Below are 6,623 nucleotides of genomic sequence, written 5' to 3'. Positions count from 1 at the left end.
TGCTTGACAACGTACAACAGCTTTATAGCTGGTTTCGATCCAGTTTTCACTTGACTGTGCAGCAGGGCCGTCGATTCCCAGCCGCCCCAGCCCCACTGCGATGGAGGAGCGTCTCCCTCATCGTTTCACAGGTCCTTGTCCCTCTCTTACCCCCCAGCCAAGCTCAGAGCCGGCTGCAAATGTACCCGCTTGATATTTTTCATGGAAAAAATGGCTCTCTGCAGTTTTCAAGTGGCACCCTTCATTATCGGTCGGCGTTTCAGCCGGGAGAGGGGGGAGGTTGCAGAGAACACGGAGCCCAAAGCCATGATTTATGGTTTGCAAAGATTGTTTTCAGTCTGAGGGTTATAAGGGGCTGGTTCTCCAAACGCAGGCAACTTTTCCACCAAAAAACTGCTGATTTCTGGGTTTTATTCAAACAAACAAACAGGGAATCTGGTCTAACCTGAAGCCTTGCACAAAAAAATGTTGTAGAGAAGTGCAAATCCTCCTGAAAGCCACGGACCATGCCTTCCTCCTGCTTCAGCAGCCTCTTCCAGACTCCCCTTACCTGCTGGCTTCCAGGGGCTTTTTTCTAGCGGTGGGGAAGAAGGCATCCTGCCCATTTAGCCTCTGAACAATTTCAGATGGGACCTGGCCTAATCCCAAAACAGGCTTCCCGCTCCGCTATTGTCCACATATTAGTTATAATTAATAATGGCGTGTGGTACGTGATACACAAATAATGGCAGAGCCCACCACTCACCTCCACCCAAACTCGGTGAGATCTCAGGGCATTGGCACCTTGGAAGTTCAGGCCTCGGGCCCTTCGCGTAAAACACTGGTTCAAACCCAACAAAACGACAGCGCTCGCCAGGACGCGATGCAGAGCACGGATCCACGTGTTATGGGAAATGCCGCGAAGGTGACCTGCAAATTATTTTTAATTGCTTTTCCTGTAGCAACAGGTTCTCAGTGCCCTCAATAGTCTGGCTAATAAGGACGCTTCCTTTCACATTGTCATCAAAGTCAGGCAAACTTACAAAGGGTCGTTCCCCAATGGCAGAGCTGTCCTGAAAGCAGGGGACACGGGTCCCCAGCGCATGCTGTCCTCCTCGGCCCTCTTACCAGGGCCGTAGGGCAAGTGTTCCTGCAGAAAATTCAGAAGTTGGGCTGATTGCTTTTCGTGGCAGGGAACCTTGCACCACCTGGGGATATTCAGGGCTGCTCTGCCTCTGGCACCCCAGGCAAACCCCTGGGCCAGAGACCTTGGTGGGAGCAAGGTGCAGACTTCACTCCTGCTAAAGGCATCGCTGGGATGTGGGGAACCTTATTGCATGCCTCCATCTACATGGAGTAAGAGTGGAGCCAGGGGGCTCCATGACCTCTTTGCGAGACAGACTTGCACCTGTCACACCCAGATCCTTGGGCCAAAGCAGGGGGTATTCTCAGTACCAAACTCAAGGGCTTGACACATTGAAAGGCCCTTTCAATGCTTGCACCAGCTCCTTCCTGCAACACAAGTGACTTTCCAGCTGCTGCCACCATTTACTTTGGGTGGCTCATGGGACGGCCTGGCTTGCTCTCAGCTTTCACTGAACCCAAACCAGTCCCTGTCTCACCTTTAAAATGCAAACTGAGGATGGGAGATGTAGAGGGCACACGTTACAAAGAGTCTGAAACCAGGGTGCCCTGCTGTGAACTGCCCTCTACTTTTCAATGGATGTTTCTTCCGAGGAAGCTGTTAACTATTTAACTGACCAAAATAAAAAAGACAGGAGGGTAGGCTCCTAAATGACTTGCATCTGCATTGCTGAAACCCTGGGGCCCACATCTCTGGGGGGATATGAAGGAATACCTTGCAGCCACGGCAGCGAACAAATAGATCGTCTAAGATCCAAGTCTTAGCCTTGTTCCTGCTACAAGTCTCCTGCGCTGTGCGTTTCGTCTCAGAAACAGAGATGGTTAAATAATATTTGCCAAGCAACACGTGTGACAAATGGCTGGCACTCCTTGCGGTGCTTGTTTGACATATTCCTTTTTTTTCCCACCTCATTCAATCAGCCCTGACTAGACATGGCAATTCTCATTGCAACCCTTCTGGATTTTACGCCTGTTCCTCAAGTTTTCTCCATTGCTTCACAGAAGAAATCAAAGCTCATTTTCTTTCTGAAGTAGACTGATGAGAGGAGCAAAATATCAGGGACCTCCTTTCTCCTTTTGCTCTCTATCTGGTACTTGTTGCAGAAATAATTGCAAAAAAAAAAAAAAAAAATCAGAGAGAGAAAGAGAAGGTTAAGCACATTCCTTGCCTTAACTCTTAATCAACAAGCTTGTTACACTGCAAAAATGACTGCACCTGATCCTATGACTAAACACAGCAGTAACCACTCCAGTTACTGATTTTACCATGTGAACTGGAGTTTATTACGAGGACAGAGCATGGTGAAGGTCAGATGTGCTGCATACAGAGAGCAACACGTTAGCACTCTTCACAGTAATTTGAGCTTGCCCATTAACAGTTCTTGGGGAGAGATGGAGCTAAAAATCAGAGCTCTGCCCATCAACAGCCCTTTTCTGCCCTCTCCAAGGGACTAGGCACGTGGGTGCGTCTACATGTTCATTAATGCACCATAGTTATGGTGCGCTGAAGTTAGTACTTGGATAACCAAATACTAAATCAACACACAGTAAGTTGCACTACTGCATAGTAGCGCTGGTGCATGGTGTTTTTTTGTGACACTTACTGCACAGTAGTGTATTAGCACAGTTTTTACCTGCTGGCACACTACTGCACAGTGTTATTAGGCTACTGCGCAGTTAGTGTCTCGTGTAAATGTGCCCCTTGAGGGAGTAGCAAGGGAAGCTTGAAGAAAGCGTTCACATATATTCTTACACAATTGCAACAGTAAGGCCAGGAGCTCAGCTAGTGGAGAAGCCATCAGGGCTCCTTGTTCCCAGGAGCTACACCCAGCACCTCGCCTCCAAAATGCAAACATTTCACACCCGACACCACAAATGGCCCTGAAGCCAAGCGGGCTCTGCTGCAGCTTGTGCCCTTTCTTGCCAGCCCTCCTGTGGTTTCAAGTGCCAAAAGGTCCTGCTCAGGTGAGTTACCTGTGCAGCCATCTCTGATCCTGCAGGTAATAAACCTTTGGCTGTTATTGTGCAAAACCTCTCCAAAACTAAGAGAGAGCTTAGAAGCCAAAACAAGCGTCTTAAAATGCCCCTGCTGCTGAAGGATGGTCATATAAGAGGGATCTAATGCATTGCACCGTCTGTCACTTATTCAGCAAACCTCCTTCTCTACGGATAAATACATGCCCTCACTTTGGGTCCCTTAGTAACAAGACAATGCCATGCTTCCACTCGGGCCTGACTACCCTGTAGTTATCAGAAGGAGAAAAGATGAGACATAAAACCATAATTCAGTACAAAGAGGGGGAATTTCAGCCTGTACAGTGCTTAACAGAAACTCAGAATCAGATGAATCATGCCAGATTGCTTCATTTATTTTATTTTTTTTTGTACTCAGAGGTTTCCTGCTGCATATTCCATTAAATTCAAACTGGCAAAATGCACTTTGAACACTCGCCGCTCGGTTTTTTGGAGATGCACACGCTCCAAATGTCAGAAACAATAACAAAGTGAGCCTAGCAACTTCGCAGGCTCCTGCTGTATTTCAGCATTTCTGCGGTTTGCCGTACAGTTTCATGGCGCTAATTATCGCTGCCTCTGACTAACATATGAGCATTTCATTCCCCTCTTTGTCACTTTTCTGGGGTATTTTGATGAAAACAACTCTGGATAATCTTACAGCATGGGCCTGCTTCGATCGATACAGTTATTTGTATCACACACATTTTCTTTTTCCACCCACCCAGGAATGTGAAATGGGCCATTATGTACACACCAAGGTATTGCTAAGCAAGCCCCCTCCTTTTAACCTTTCGATTTTATTGTGTTAGTTGCTAGGTAACGGAATAAGATTTATAGTCATCTATTGTTAATTTTGAAGGCGGTCTTCAGTTGCATCATAAATAGCATTTGGGGGTCGACTCTGCACCAAGTGCGCAATAAAACTTACCAGCCAGTTGCACTGCGTGGAGACAAACGCCTTCTATGCAAGGCAGAGCCAAGCGAAAGCAGAAAACAAATTTAAAAAAAAAATACCCCACCCCAATAAAATTGGAGCCATATGAGTTGCAAGGCTCTCCTGAGCGGAGCTCTTGCCTTCATCAAATCAGATCTGCTATGCCCTCTGGTGCCTGCTCAGAGAAGTGTTAGTCTCACTTAGTGCAAGGCTGAAATCCTGCTTACTGCTGGAGTAGCAACTCCACCACGTCCCACGTAAAGACCCGCACTGGGGGGGTTTTTTGTTTTTGCATTTCTTGTCCTTTTAAGCTCTTAGTCACCAAGAGGAATGGCAGCTCCTCTGAGAAATACATGCACTTCCAACAACTACTGTGTAGGTTTCTGTTTGGGGTTATGTTATTTGGTGCATTTTGCTATTAAGGATTTGTGAGCAAATGTTCAACAGATGGATTGTAAAGAGGCTCTGTGTTGGTATCGTGCATGCATGTGACACAGGCATTGGGTCTGTACCGTGCCTTTCAATGCTCTCTAGCAAGGCTGCATCCAGGGCAGTCTCCTCCCAAGGGACCTTAGTTTAGAAGAACCAGGGTTTGTTTGGTAACAGTCCCAAAGGCCTTTCCTCAAGTCACCTCATGTCTCACAGTGATGAAGTCGGTCCAATAAAGAGATTGCCAAGCAAGTCATGCTCCCTGGCCTACCACAGCTACAGTCAGCACCACTCCCCTATTTTGGGATCTTTACAGAAGTAGCCTGAAGATTCGGTTATTTAGGAAAATTCATAGCTCTTCTGCTTACCTAGAGAGAGGCAGTTAGCCCTGTTGGTCTGAAGTCAGGCAGAGGGCAGGGTAAAGTTGCACCTTACAGTTCAGTCGGTCTAAGGTGCAACTCCATCCTGCTTCTTGCCCCACCTGGATTACGTTCACGTAGGAAAACAACTGTAAAGTCAAAGCAACTTGTATTCTGCATCTCAGTTTAACCTGGCATTGCCATCCCGCAGGTGGAAAGCTCTGTTAGTAGTTTGTGCACTTACCTGATGCTTCCACCCTCTACGGGAAAAAATAGGATGTTTTTCAAGGCACTTACAGAGTACCTGGTATACATAATGTCCTGGTTTCAAATCCACATATTGGGAGGAATTTGGGATGATGTAAAAGGAACATAACATTTTTATTTCTAAAACTACCTTTTTTCTTTTTCTGGGCATGTGGGAGTAACAGAAGGTAACTAATATGTTACTCGTGGGGAAAGCACTGCTTTAGAAGCCTTTTCTCCTGCATATTTTGACCAACGGTTTCAAAATTAGGGGATTTTTAAGCTAGGCTCATGAATTATTATTCAGGACCCTGCACTGGTAACTACTGAATACTCAGCACTTTTGAAACTCAGGCCTTTTATTTAGCTGCTTCAGTGAAGACCTATGCTCCTAACTGTGGGCATGCTGTTTAGAAACCCTTGGTCTGTACTGTGTATTTAAACTCTTGTGTAGTACCAGTTTTTAATTTTAACTATTTTTTAAATTTAGTGAACCCATGTACACGTATACACACACGTATACACACACACATACCTATATACACACACATGTATACACACATACATATACATATATACACATGTATACACCACACGTATACACACACCCATATACACACATGTATACACACACCTGTACACACACACACACATACATATATCACCTACCAGTTTTACCCAGAGTTGGACTCATATTAGCTCTTGAGGATGTCAGTCAGGAGACACTTAATTATCCCAGGCTTCTGGGTTTTACATTTTCAGAAGGAAGCCCTGGACACCTGAACCCAACCACCTTTTTGCCCCTGACAGAAGTATTACAATAGTCAGAAAACTGAGACTTTAACATCAAACTAGAGAAAGCAGATCAAGAGGAAAACACCAGGTGTGGTATCACTATTGTTCTGTTGCCCAGTGCTGAACCATGTCACACTGCTCTGCACATGCAGGCTCTTGTGCCAGAAGCAGGGTAGACGTGTTCACGAGCCTAGTGCCCAGGCTAATTAGCTCTGCACACCACGACTCGGGAGGAAACGTGGCTTTTCAACAGTATAGACATGCTCTAACGTAGACAGAAGCTCAACAGGAGAGCAGAGAAGAGAAATCCAGCTTCCCGACTCACCAACCAGTCCCTTCCCCATGGACCACTCATCAAGGAAGTAGGCCCCTCATTCAGAGGACCAAATGGAAAACCAGTTCATGAAATCTGAGTTTGTATCAGAACACGCTATCTTCCCATGTGTCTTCCACACTACAGGAGGAAACTTGTTCAAGGGAAAGAAATTACCAGCCTATCAAGGTCACATAATTAAGAGGCCTTCCCCAGAGCTAGCATGCAGCTCATTACCAATTCCAGTTACGCCAACAAGCATGGGAATGAACGAGCTGCAGACAAAAAATGAGCAGGGGTCATGCACTGAATCAGAAATATTGTCACACGAAGAAAGAAGATTCCTAAAATTTAAACCAGTGGTTAGTCAACACTTTCCATCAAGCAAAATCCTGCATAAAGATCCTAG

Source organism: Gavialis gangeticus, unplaced genomic scaffold (assembly GCF_001723915.1).
Source record: "Gavialis gangeticus isolate Ggan-Ray unplaced genomic scaffold, GavGan_comp1, whole genome shotgun sequence".
In the NCBI taxonomy this organism is placed as follows: domain Eukaryota; kingdom Metazoa; phylum Chordata; order Crocodylia; family Gavialidae; genus Gavialis; species Gavialis gangeticus.
Note: the sequence above shows the minus strand (reverse complement) of the source record.